At 39.9% G+C, this 14,339-nt stretch overlaps 1 protein-coding gene across 3 annotated transcripts in view; it reads right to left on the reverse strand.

Annotated features, from left to right (window-relative positions):
• FRYL (FRY like transcription coactivator) overlaps positions 1–14,339 on the reverse strand; it is a 332,614-nt gene that overhangs the window by 300,334 nt on the left and 17,941 nt on the right. Inside the window, exon 1 of one of the 3 annotated variants that reach the window (XM_061583297.1) lies at positions 1,810–1,911. The exons of the other annotated variants lie outside the window; for them this stretch is intronic. The gene's annotated coding sequence lies outside the window, so the exon portion shown is untranslated. Of the gene's footprint in view, positions 1–1,809; positions 1,912–14,339 lie in introns of those variants that run through there. 3 annotated transcript variants of the gene reach the window in all.

Raw genomic sequence — 14,339 nt, forward strand, 5'->3', positions numbered from 1 at the left:
CTGAAGATATCTTGGTTCTCTTAACATAGGAGCCTGCTGGATCAGGCCAATGGCCCATCTAGTTCAGCATCCTGTTCTCACTGCGGCCAACCAGATGCTTATGAAAAGCCCGCAAGAAGGACCTCAGCACAAGAGCACTCTCCCCTCCTGCCATTTCCAGAAACTGTTATTCAGAAACATATTTCCTTTAACCATGAGGTCAGAGCATGACCATTATGGCTACAAGCCATTGATAGCCTTATCCTCCATATATTTGATTAATCCTCTTTTAAAGTCATCCAAATTTGGTGGGCATCACTACCTCTTGTGGGAGCGAATTCCATAATTTAACTATGCACTGCATGAAGTACTTTCTGTCTGTCCTGAATCTTCCAAAATTCGGCTTCATTGGATAGTTCTAGAGTTGAGAGGAAGAAAAACTTTTCACTATCCACTTTCTCCACACTATGCATAATTTTAAACATTCTTATCACATTACCTCTTACTCGCCTTCTGTCTAAAACAAAAAAGCTCCAAGTGCTGCGACATTTCCTCATAGAGGAGTTGCTCCATCCCCTTTCTTATTTTGGTTGCCCTATTGTAGTTCAACAATATTCTTTTTGAGGTAAGACAATCAGAACTGTACACAGTATTCCAAACGTGGTTGCAGCATAGATTTGTATAATAGCATTATGTTATCAGAGATTTTACCTTTTACCTTCAATTCCTTTCCTAACAATCCCTAGCATGGAATTTGCCTTTTTCACAGCTACCAGACACTGTGTTGACATCTATCAAACTACCGACTGTGACCCTAAAGTCAGCCACCACCAGTTCAGATGCCATGAGCTCATATGTAAAATTATGGTTTTTTGCCCCAACATGAATCACTTTACACTTCTTTACATTGAACTGTATTTGCTATTTTACCGCCCATTCACTCTTTGGTCATTCACAATCCCTTTTTTTTTTTAACCAGGGCTGTGGAGTCGGTACGCCAAACCTTCGATCTGACTCCGACTCCATTCTTCTACTGTCCGACTCCAACTCCTTCTTAAATAGCAAATGTATATTAACTAGTAATAACAAATTTACTGTAGTAAAATGGTAGCACAAGGCATTTCATCACCACCATGTAAATCATCAGGCAAGATTGATAGAACATAAAATATATTTATTTGATTAAAATTTCTGAACAAGAAAACTTTCCTAAATTCCTATGAAAGTTTTTATTTTGAAGCCGGAGTCGGAGTCAGTACAGTTCTACCGACTCCACCCAAAATTGCTTCTGACTCCTACTCCATGACTCCAACTCCACAGCCCTGGTTTTAATGACCCTTAACAATTTAATATCATCAACAAACTTGGCCACCTTACTACTCACCTCCAAACTCTATTATTTTATTTTTATTTATTTCATTTGTTAGTTGCCTCATACACAATAGTCTCTAGGCGACTTATAGCAGATTTTAAAACATGCAATACAGTATAAAACAAAATTTAAAACATACAACATAAAAACTTAAAACCCTAACACTAGATCATTTATTAACTTTATGAATGAGTTAAAAAGCACATGTCCCAATATAGATCCTTGAGGACTCCATTTTTTACATTCCTGGGAGTATTGTTCACTTATTCCTGCTCTCTGCTTCCTGTTACTTAACCAGCTCCTGGTCCACAAGAAAGCCTCTTCTTATTCCATGACTGCTAAGTTTAATCAGGAGTCTTTGGTGAAGTCTGAATACTCTATGTCAACTGGATCACCTCTGTCTACATGCTTATTGACACACTCAAAGAACTCTAATAGGTTAGTGAGACAGGACTTACCCTTGCAGAAGCCATGCTAGTTCTGCTTCAGCAAGGCTTGTTCTTCTATATGCTTCACCAGTTTTCCCTGGGTAGACATTAAGCTAACTGGCCTGTAATTTCCAGGATCCACCCTGGATCCCTTTTTAAAGACTGGCATTACATTGGTTATTTTCCAGTCCTCGGGTATGGAGGTGGATCTGAGGAACAAGGTACATATTAGAAGATCAGCAATTTCATATACGAGTTCTTCAAGACTTCTCAGGTGGATGGAGGGGTGCAATCATCCAGGGTCCCAGGGGAGGTCTTAGACCCCTTACTTTTTTGGGAGCAGGGTTCCAGTACAGTCCCTATGTCTTCAGCATCCTTTCCTGATGATTGAAGCAATCAGAGTGATAGGAGGCAAGTCAGCTAGTGAGAAGACTCTTCTCAGTAGCTAACACATTTCCCTTTCATGCTAGCTGGTTACTAGGGATGCCTGTTGTGGGAAAAGGCGTGTACGGGAAGGATTCAGGAGTGTAGAGATAACAATGGAGAGCAAGCAAGCAAGAGAAAGTGAAAAAGGAAGTACGGAAGAGGAGAACTTGGGCTGAAGGGGGGACTCTTTGCCACATGACTTCCAGCTTGTTAACAAGGACCTTATTCTCAAGCCAGCAGAAAAAAGGGGGTAGGCGAAAGATGTATGGTTTTGTTCCCACCCACAGCCAGGAACAGGAGGGAAGAGGAGTGAAAGTGAGAAAAAATATATTTCAGGGGGAGAAAGTCTCTGTGTGATGGTGTTTCAGCTTTTAATGATGCTGTGTATATCTGTGTCATGCAATATAAATTGAAATGCAAATGAATATGGCTAAGTGTTGTGTGTGTGCAGTACAGCCAATACCAGAGGTTAGGATGCTTAAGTTTCCTCCTAAAACTCACAAATGAACTTTCAGTCTCTTACTTTCTTTGGTGTACTTTTCCTTAATGAAACATTGCATGATCAGTACAGATCTCCATGTGTTGGCTTTCAGCTAGATCTACTATTTTCTGTGCCTGTACATGACCAAATGTACTAAGATGCTGTAAGGTAAGGAACTTCCTTTGCTGAGTTTTCCTTCTTGGTTGCCATACTAAGTTAGAGTAACTGCGTTTGAGCAGAGTTTTACTGTATAATCTCAGAAGGTTACAGAAGGGCCCTGCTTTACGGCGTTCCGTTTTCCGGCGTTCCGCTGATGCGGCGGCTTTCGATTAGGGGAAATTCTCTGTTTTAAAGCCGCCTTTGCGGCATTTTCACGTGATGCAACCCATTATAGTCAATGGGTTCCGCTTTACGGCAGGGGCCTGGTCCCTAACCCGCCGTATAAGCAGGGCCCTACTGTATATAATCTTAGAAGGGATCATAGCTGTGAGAGGGCGTAGCATCAGAAAGGGACCCTTCACTTCTGAATTTGCCACTACAGTACTAGGTGGATGCCATCCGGACCAAGTAGTTTGTCAGTTTTTATTTTGTCTTCTAGGCCTAGAATTTCATCTCTCTTTGCAACTATTTGCCTCAGTTCCTCAGACTCCCTTCCTGCAAAACATAAATCTACCCTATGTCTGCTGCCATGAAGACAGACGCAAATAATTCATTCAGCTTCTCTGCAATCTCCTTATCCTCATTTAGCACACATTTGACTCGTCATACAAAGGTCTAACTGCCTCACTAGATGGTCTCCGGCCACTAAAGTATTTGAAGATTTTTTTTCTCTTTATATTTTTAATGATGTGTTCCTCAAATTATTTTTTAGCATCCTTTATTGTCTGCTTGCATTTCTTTTGTCAAAGTTTGGGTTCCATTTTGTTCTCATTTGCACAAGATGTCCATTTGGCCCTAATAGCATATAATCTGCTTGTTAACCATGCTGGTAATCTCTTGGCTCTGGTGGTACCTTTCCAGATACACTCCAGTTGAGCTTCTAATTGTGTTTTTAAACAATTCCCAAGCATTTTGGAGTGACCTGGCTCTCTTTGCTTTGCCTTTCAACTTTTTTTTAAACTAATCCCTCCATTTTGTTGGTTCCCTATTCTGAAATGAAGTGTGATTGTGTTTGATTTTTTTGGTAATTGGCCATTAACATGTATATTTAGCACTATGGTCACTACCATAAATGTGTACTCATTTCAGAAACCTAGATACTTGAGGCCATACTCACTGGGTCAATCCATATGGGATGCATGTGACCTATTACTGAATCCTTCCCTTTAAAAAAAACTGTAAAAGCAAACAGAGGAGTAGATATGGAATCAGGCAGCGCATTTTCTCTGTCAAGATCACCCTACAAAACTGGAGAGGAGAGAACAAACAAATGTACCTGTCTTTTTCTCACTTAGCAGGGCTAATAGCAGCTAGGGGTGATTTTAACTGAGAAAAAGCAGGGGAGAGATAAACCTTCTCCCCTTACACTGCTGCCTCAATCCAATCTGGGTACCCCCACATTTGACGGGGGATGTACAAAAATTATGTATGGTTTGGCCCTGAGAACTAACACAAGAAAATAAGAAGACATCCTCCTTGGACAGGATGTTAAAAATGGTAGAACAAAAATTGTTCTTCATAAACTGGATTTATACTTGCAGATGACAACAGCTACTGAAGATGAGCTCAACCTGGATGGATTCTAGTTCACCTTTTACAGTCTTGTCCTGTCACAGCTCTATTCTGACAAGAGGCAGAGCACCAATTTTACACTGACCGAGCCTTCAAATGTTCTGCTCTCAACCTAGTTTTGGGACATATACCGTCTAAAGGTCAAAATCTTCTGAACTGCAGAGAACTTTACTGCCAACCAAAAGGAGAGGGTTCCCAGTGCACCACAAAATACACAGAAAAAATAACTACCTAAATTTGCAAAGGAAAATGAAAAGCATGGAGGTATACAGGACTATACACATCTATCACATCAATCCGGTTTTAGGCCCGGTTTTGGCACTGAAACAGCCTTGGTCGCCCTGTATGATGACCTCTGTCGGGAGAGGGACAGGGGGAGTGTGGCTCTGTTGATTCTCCTTGATCTCTCAGCTGCTTTTGATACCATCGACCATGGTATCCTCCTGGGAAGACTCACGGAGTTGGGGGTACTGCTTGGCAGTGGCTCCGCTCCTACTTGGTGGGTCGCCACCAGAAGGTAGTGCTTGGGGAACATTGCTCGATACCCTGGACTCTCCATTGTGGAGTCCCGCAGGGATCGGTACTGTCCCCCATGCTTTTTAACATCTACATGCAGCCGCTGGGTGCGGTCATCAGGAGTTTTGGGCTGCGTTGTCATCAGTATACTGATGACACGCAACTCTATTTCTCCTTTTCATCCTCTTCAGGTGAGGCTGTTAACGTGCTAAACCGTTGCCTGGCCGCGATAATGGACTGGATGGGGGCTAACAAACTGAAGCTCAATCCTGACAAGACCGAGACGCTGTTGGTGAGTGCCTTCACTGCCCAGATGGAGGATGTTCATCCTGTTCTTGATGGGGTTACACTCCCCTTGAAGGCACAGGTTCGTAGCTTGGGAGTTCTTTTCGATCCTTCCTTGTCTCTTGAGGCTCAGGTGGCCTCGGTGGCACGGAATGCTTTCTACCATCTTCGACTGGTAGCCCAGCTACGTCCCTATCTGGACAGTGACGACCTCGCCTCAGTTGTTCACGCTCTGGTAACTTCTAGGCTGGACTACTGCAATGCGCTCTACGTTGGGCTGCCCTTGAAGATAGTTCGGAAACTACAGCTAGTCCAGAATGCAGTGGCCAGATTACTGACGCGGACCAGAAGGTCTGCTCATATAACACCTGTTCTGGCTCGTCTGCACTGGCTTCCTATTTGTTTCCGGGCTAGATTCAAAGTGCTGGTTTTGACCTATAAAGCCCTACACGGCATGGGACCGCAATACCTGGTGGAACGCCTCTCCCAATATGAACCTACCCGTACACTGCGCTCAACATCTAAGGTCCTCCTCCGGGTGCCATCCCATCGAGAAGCCCAGAGGGTGGTGACTAGAACTAGGGCCTTTTCGGTAGTGGCCCCCGAACTGTGGAATAGTCTCCCCGATGAGGTACGCCTGGCACCGACGCTGCTATCCTTTCGGCACCAGGTGAAAACCTTTTTATACTCCCAGGCATTTTAAAGTGTATTTTAAATTGTATTTTATAGTGTATTTTATCAGTATTTTCATTATTGTTGTATTTTGACGTTGTTGGTTCTTTGTTATTGTTTGTTTTGATCTTTGATTTTGTTATACTTATTGTATTTATATATTGTGCTTGTTTTATCTTTTATGTACACCGCCCAGAGAGCCTTTTTGGCTTAGGGCGGTATATAAATTAAATAAAATAAATAAATAAAATAAATAATGTGATGAGACAGGAGACTGTAACCCCTCTATTTGCTGAATGAAATGTCCAGTGTCTTTAATATATGATTCAGTCCAAATAACTTGAGGAAGAAGGAAGCAGTCAAGATGTTGCGCTAAAGGTTCCAGAAGAGACCCAGAGCCCTAAACTATTGGCCTACCCGGAGATGGAAAACCCTCCTTGTGAATTTTAGGTAGAATACAGAATAATGGTGTCCGAGGACACTCCTTTACCAAAAATGCAGCAATGCTGTAATAACCCATAGCCAAAGACTGTCTTGATAATTAATTAGATGTCCAGAGTGGCATCTTTATGAATGTGCCCATAGCTGTTGGTGTCTTCTAACTGACGAATCACCTCCTGCTGATAATGTGCCCTATCCAAAACCAGTATCGCTCCTCCTTTATCAGCAGGTTTAATAACTATGTTAGTATTCCAAGATAACGAATGAAGAGTATGGCTTTCTATCTGGGAGAAATTGTGCCACACATTCTGTGAGAGAGCTGTTCAAATCTCTCAACCTCCCGTAGGACAACTCTTTCAAATGTAACTATGCTGGGATGGTTGGAAGGAGGAATAAATGTTTAATTCTGAATTTAGAAGCTGTTCTACCAGGGGAAGTGCCATTTTCCATTGGCTGTCATCACTGTATACATTGTATACATTTTCATGTTACTATATTCACTGTGGCAGCATTTTGCATTCTTATATATTATTTCAGGTCCCATGTATTAGGCCTTTCAATATATTTATCTATTCTGTTATTCACAGTTATTGTGCTCGTTTTCATTGTTTTGCTCGTTTTCATTTTAGCTGCACGCCACAGTGCTTTTCATTTTCCTTTGCAAATTTGGGTAGTGACTTTCTCTGCAGAGAACTTTAACCATTAAAATAGTGGGGGAAATTAAAATGTAACCAAAAATTGTTATGAGATCGCACTAGGCCCAGTGTTTACGAAAAGAAAAATGAAAATAATTAGAACAAATGAAAACCAGTGGCTCAAGTAGATGTCAAGAAAGAGACAGACTGGAAGTCTCTGAGCCTGTAACATATTTAAACCTGGAAACCTCTAGATCTGGCAGTCAAAATCCACACAGTATTTTATAGATGTGATGGTAACACTAAATTCAGTGATACATGCTCTGAATTCTTAGAATCTCAATCTTCTTCCCATCTCTGCAATTCTTTTGCCTCATCTCATGTACTCTTACTCTTCTCCACTCCTTCTCTAAATTTAACTACATTTGTAAAGCTTGGATCATGGAAAGTGATACCCAGGAAGGATAGGTCCTGCTGCAGAATCTGGTACTCTAATATTAAACAGTTTTTAAAGGTTATTCACTAATGTTGTTTTGAGTGGAAAAAGTTTTTTCTTGCTGTAGCACCTACTCCTGCTATCAGCAAGGAATTCTGTAAATTGTGCTTCCTCAAGACGTGAGCAGCATTACCTACTCATTCAGCCATGATTCATGTAATATTCCACAAGAGTCCTCTTGTGCTTAGCACATCTTGTGTAGGACTGCACACAAGCCATGACAAAACAGGTACAATTACCATTAATTGCCAATTTTCAGAAACACAAAAATAACCTCAAAAGCAATAGCAACTGGATCCAACAGGAAGCAAATAGAAATAGAAGCAATCAGAGTACAAGCAGGCCCCGCTTATATGGCAGGTTCTGTTCTGGAATGCCACCGTAAAGCGGAAATCGCCGTAAAGCGAAACCCATTGAAAATAATGGGGCGCATCGCACGAAAATGATGCAAAGATGTCGCAAAAGCGCAAAAATGGCCTTAAAACTGGGAATTTCCCCTCATTAAAAGCCGCCGCATCAGCAGAACGCCGGAAAACAGAATGCCAGTAAGCGGGGCCCTACTGTAATGTTTTTCACAAGAGCTCAGTGTTAAAGAGATTAAGACATTTGTTTTTAAGTTCTTCAGTGTCTCCCAAGTAAACAATACTTGAATATGTTCTTCTTAGATCAAGGCCTTGTAGAGAGACTTCCAATTTTCTTTCCTCATTCATCCCTTCCTATTATGGAAAGTTCTCTACCCTGTTATGCATTCTGATGTTTTCACCAGAGAACAGAGAAGCTAAATGTTCTTTTTTTTTCCAAGCAGAAGAAGGGAATGCAAAAACCCAAGCACCCTGAAGTCATGGTAATTTCATTCTGTATGACATTTTATTTTGAAACACAAACTCAAAATCAATTACTGTAAGGCGACATTGGTTTTAAGTTGGGAAATGTTTGTAAGAAACAAAAAACTGAAACATGTTGCTTGCATAAGTATTCAACCCCCACACATTAATGTTTGGTAGAGCCACCTTTTGCTGCAATAACAGCTTTAAGTCTTTGAGGGTAGGTATGTACCAGCTTTGCACACAGTGTCGGAGGGATTTTGGCCCATTCTTCTTGGCAGATTCACTCCAGGCGTTCAGGTTGGTTGGATGTCGCTTGTGGAACGCAATTTTCAAAGAGCGCCACAGATTCTCCATGGGATTGAGATCAGGACTTTTGACTGGACTACTGTAGGACATTCATCTTTTTGTTCTTGAGCCACTCCAATGTTGCTTTGCCCTTGCGCTTGGGATCATTGTTCTGCTGAAAAGTGAATTTCCTCCCAAGCTTCAGTTTTTTAGTGGACTGAAGCAGGTTCTCTTGCAGTATTTCCCTGTATTTTGCTGCATCCATTCTTCCTTCGATTTTAACAAGATGCCCTGTCACTGCTGATGAGAAGCATCCCCACAGCATAATGCTGCCACCACCAAACTTCACTGTAGGGATGGTGTATCTTCAGGCATAGGCACCACACATAGCGCTTTGAGCTTTTTGGCCAAAACTCAATCTTGGTCTCATCTGACCACAAAACCTTTTCCCACATCGCAGCTGGGCACTCTCTGGCAAACTCCAGACATACTTTTAGATGGTACTTTTTGAGTAATGGCTTCTTTCTTGCCACCCTCCTATACAGGCCAGTGTTATGCAGAGCTCTTGATATGGTTGACTGGTGCACCATTACTCCACTCCCAACCACTGAACTCTATGGGTTCTCTCACAAGTCTTGTTCTTATTCAAGCACTGAGTTTTGAGGGACAGCCTTTTCTTGGCAGTGCCTGGGTGGTGTGATTTGGCTTCCACTTCCTGATTATTGATCCAACTGTGCTCACTGGGATATCCAAACATTTGGATATTATTTTGTACCCTTTCTTCTAATCTATGCATTTTATTACATTATCTCTCACTTCTATAGAATGCTCTTTCGTCTTCATTTTCCTTCAGATCCACAGCCTGACCAATGATCCTTCAACAATGGGGTTTTACTCCTGACAATGTGACAGCAACTTTAATGGTTCACAGGTGGAGGCATACACAGGTGTAAGGCTACTGTGTTCTCAATAAGGCAATTTCTTTCATCTGTGAAAACTGGGAACTTCCACAGCACAGAGGCTGAATACTTATGCAAGCAACATGTTTCAGTTTTTTCTGTTTCTTACAAACATTTCCCAACATAAAACCAATGTCACCTTACAATAATTGATTCTGAGTCTCAGTGTTTCAAAATAAAATATCATACAGAACTAAATTATCATGTACCATTTGTAATTCAGTAATATGAGGTCAGGGGTCTGATTACTTTTGCAAGACACTGTATATGTGAACTGTAGAAAGCAAGCTACTTCACAAAGATGGAATTTTGCTCAAATTCAGCCACATTCCAAGTACAATACTAACAAACAACTCGTGATGTAATGGACAATATTGGGCTAAAACCATGGAGACACAAATCCCGCTTGGCCTGCTCATTCGGTGACCTTTTTCAAACAAATCCTCACATACTCCCATGAGGTAAGCTACAGGTGGGGAGGAAGCCATGTATGCTGCAATAGGCTTCTTCAAGGAAGGGCAGAATAAATAGTATATAATATAGACCCAAGGAGAACAGCAATTCTGGTTAGCTCCTAAAACCACCCACATTGTGGCTAGAGTTTTACATCCTCCTTTTTTAAAAAACAAGTCCTTAGCTGCTATACATTAAAACAATTTTTTTCTACCTGGGTGCGGGGTGGAGAAGAGAAAAAGGAAGAAAATATGTTTACCTAGCTGCTGGACCACAACCTTGATGTCATTCTGGATGCAGTCATGGACAGAGACAAAGCAGCTGGCTTGGAGCCTAATCAGCCCTATGAGGATTGGCACATTTACACCCAGAGCAAAAAACAATAACACAAACAACTGTGACAACTTGCAACTCTGAAACCTGAAGATGGCACAGTGGTAAAATTGCTGCCCACAGTAAACATACTCATTCCACCATCATCTCAGTTCACAAGTCTTCATAAACCTGCAATCAGAGATGACTGTAGAACAAAAGAAAGTGTGCTCACCACCAAACTGACCTAAATCACTTCTCTAAAGGACTCGATTTTAATTATTTTAGATCACAGTTCAAATCATTGGTCAGAAGATTCTATTTAATCATCACTTTTTAGCCAAAGTGCATTATTGTTTAATACAACCTTAATACATATTCAGAAATGTAGGTTTCATTAGAAGACAGGTACACACTAAGCAATTATTCTGAATTATTTTCAGATTAATTTTCATCAACGAATGGGATGATAATTTGGTCATTTTAGTACTAAAGCTGAACGTATGAAGTCATTTAGGAGATGAAACAGCTCAAACTGTTCAATTCATCATGATTTTTTTGTCATGATGTGCCAGAATCACCACTACCAAACAGGTTTTTAAATTGTACTAACGAGATCGTTGAAGAAGAAAACTAACCAGAAGAATAAACAAACAACATTAACAAAACATGCACATGGATTTTTGAATTTATTTATATTTATTTATTTCATTCCATTTCTATACCGCCCTTAGCCAATGGCTCTCTGTTAACTATTTCAGTTTTTAGATAAATGTTGTATTCTTTAAAAACAAATTTTGGCAATTTCAACCAAGTCAACGGGAGAAACTTAAAATGTTGGGTAGTACAGTTAACTCAGTCTTCTTCACCTTTGTCTTCCTTGTTCATTGTTCATTGTCTGGAAAAGGAGTACAAGCTTTCCTGCTTTTTTATTCCCAATTTATTTCTCAATTTAGAATGAATTAATCCAATGGAAGAAAAATTCTCTCTACACCTGCAGAAGATGCAACTGCTGTTAAGGGCTGGATTACCACTTCAGTAGTCTCTTCCTTGTTCACATCTACTCCATCTCCCCAAATTCTCTATTCATTGACCTTGCTGCTCTCAAAGGGCAAAGATAGATAAGTCAGAGAGATAGAGGTTTACACCCCCTGCAGAATAGGACTGATTAAGTTACCTCTCATCTCCATAAGAAAATTTTGAAATCTGATTTTAAAAATCAGATTTAAAATCCAATTTTTATTATTTATTTTTAATCACTGATTTTTATCAACACTGCTCACCACAGAGAGTGATTGATGCCTCCAACACATGTAGCTCTTTGAAAAACTACTATGCCTCCAGCCAAGGCTGTCCCATCTTCTCCCCCCAGTTACCGCTTTTCTTTTTCACTTCTGTACTCCCAATATTCTTTCCTGCTCTCATTCATAAAAGAGCCTCTCATATGATACATAAACAGGACTAGATGGAACAGATGGAAACACCTTTTTTATAAAAAGACAAAATGCAAACAAGAGCTGTTTGCACTAAATAAAAAGCAAAAACCTAAAGTTACCATTTTTTTAAAAAAAGGTTAAAGACACAAGATATTTTGTTTACATAATGGCAGTATCTTGACATTGTCATTTAACAAAAATTATAATTCAAAACTAAAGAAAGGACAGTTCTAAAATATAATTAGAATAAATAAAATTCATGTGGTATTAAATACAGCATTCCCATGAAACGAAGAACAATACTGTTATTGAATCAGGCTACTCCCATTAAACAAAGTGTAGAGTAAGTACAGATCTCCGCCACCACTGCCAGCATGAAGGCACCCTAAATGTTTGGGAAGCCACTGTATGTTGCCCAGAGGCAAAACAGTTTTTTTCAATCATTACATTTTACTCCTTCAAATGTTATCCCTGGTTTGGAACCAGTACTTCCCTAAATTCTCCAATGAAGCTGAATGTTGGAATATTCAGGACAGACAGAAGTAAATATCTCTTCACATAGTACATAGTTTAAAATTTTGTATTTGCTACAACAAGAGATAGAGATGATCTCCAAATTGGACAGCTTTAAAGTGAATTAGACAAACCATGAAAATTAGGGCTATCAATAGCCTTGTGCTACATACTACTAATAGTATTAGAGGCACCATGCCTCTGTATACAAGAACATGAGCAGGGAGAATGCTGTTGTGCTCATGTACTGCTTGTGGGCCTCCCATAGGGATCTGGCTGGCCACTTTGAAAACAGGATGCTGGATTAGATAGGCCTTTGGTCTGATTTAGCAGGGTTCTTATGCTAACTTTATTTTTAAAAATAAAGATTACCGTTAGCAAGGGAAGAGGGTGCAGATAGAAATCCCTGTTAAAAGACATTCGTTTTGATCCAATGAGCTGCAACTGCTTGTCACTGACCATTTTTAGTTCATGGAGCCAAGCATCATGAAAATGAAATTAACAGTTATCTAAGAAGCAAATATAGTGATCACTTTCTTTTCATGCCTTTACGATTACACATGCACCATCATTAGGTGCCAAGTAGACTGTACACTTCATACTGCATATAATGGGTGCCTTCTCTGAATGCTTCCTTATGTAGGAACTTCCTAGAAATAGGAAAAAAAACATTGGGAAGAAAGGTTGTAGCCCTGCTTTCTTTTCTTTTTTTCTTTTTTTTAACTTGGGGAAGCATTTCAAAATGTGATCCTCTGTAGTCTATCATCCCACCTGAAGTCTCTATCAGCTCATTCCTACCTAATGAGCTGTATCTGAAGAAGTCCACACATACATGTTCACAATTCAATGAGTGCATCCAAGTATGACATGCATATGTGAAAGAATTATCACAGAGCAAAGAAAGTTTTAACATATCACTTCAAGCAGAATATGAACACAGCTCACATGTCCAACTGTGAATCAAATGATGTAGGAATCTGTCTCGATTCTTTCTTTAGTACCAACTTTCCAGACACATATGCCCCATAAGACTCCAGAAGTCAATATTTAAGTCTGTGCAGGCAAAATGATTTAATTAATACTTTCTGGCTGCCTAGTTAAAGATACCATTTAACATATTCTTTACATGCCAGCAACAGGCATTCCACCTCCAAGAATAAAATATCTTAAGATGTATTGTAAAAACACTTCAGAAACTATCTGGAAAGGCAGAGTAGTATTAAGTGATGCTTGTTACTTTTCTGTTCTGCCCTTCTTCCAAGAAACACTGAGCAGCATTCAGAACAAGCTTGTATGGTTGATTAGGTCAATATAATTGTGATTTAGGCCACTCCAAAAAGCTTCAGAGGTGAGCAGCATTTTTTATTATGGGTTTTCTAAATATAAAAAACACTCTAGTCACCACTGCAAAGACTTGTAAAGAAACAGATGATCAGAAGATCAATAAAGGAGGCACAGGGAATCCTCCATGCAAGTTCTGTGGGTGCTTGTGCAGCCAAAGATACTGAAAAGTTTAGGAACCACCACTAGACATATGGAATAACTTTTCTTTGACTGAACCCCAGAATCTGACCTATTTTCTAAATTTTATAGAATCCTGACAACAGAGGATAGTGGAACTACAAATTTGATGAGATATAATGGGAAGAGAATGTAATGTCACTATACACATTGAACAACAATGATTTTTTGTGACCAAGAAATTAAAAATGTAATTAGCATAAACTTGAGAAAAAATGTTATGATGATACACAGAGTAACTATTTTTTTGCCAACAAAGTCTAATCAATGCTGGAGATGCAAGAATGCCTGAGGTACTTTTGCACAATAGATAGTGGAACTGTGGGTAATTAAAGAGATTTAATGGGAAAGCAAGCAAAACATTAGGGAAATAACAGATGCCAAACTATTACTGGGCAATATAGAACACCATATTGGTCAAGGTTCTTTTGACCTGGTCACTCACATGCTGATAGCTGCTCTGGTTCCAATAGCAAACACGTGGAAAATAGACACTGTACTAACAATAGACCTCTGGAAGAGGAAAATCTGGGATATAATTATTATGATTTAATTAACTGTATATTTAGAT

The sequence above is a fragment of the Rhineura floridana genome, chromosome 9 (genome assembly GCF_030035675.1).
Source record: "Rhineura floridana isolate rRhiFlo1 chromosome 9, rRhiFlo1.hap2, whole genome shotgun sequence".
NCBI classification, from domain to species: domain Eukaryota; kingdom Metazoa; phylum Chordata; class Lepidosauria; order Squamata; family Rhineuridae; genus Rhineura; species Rhineura floridana.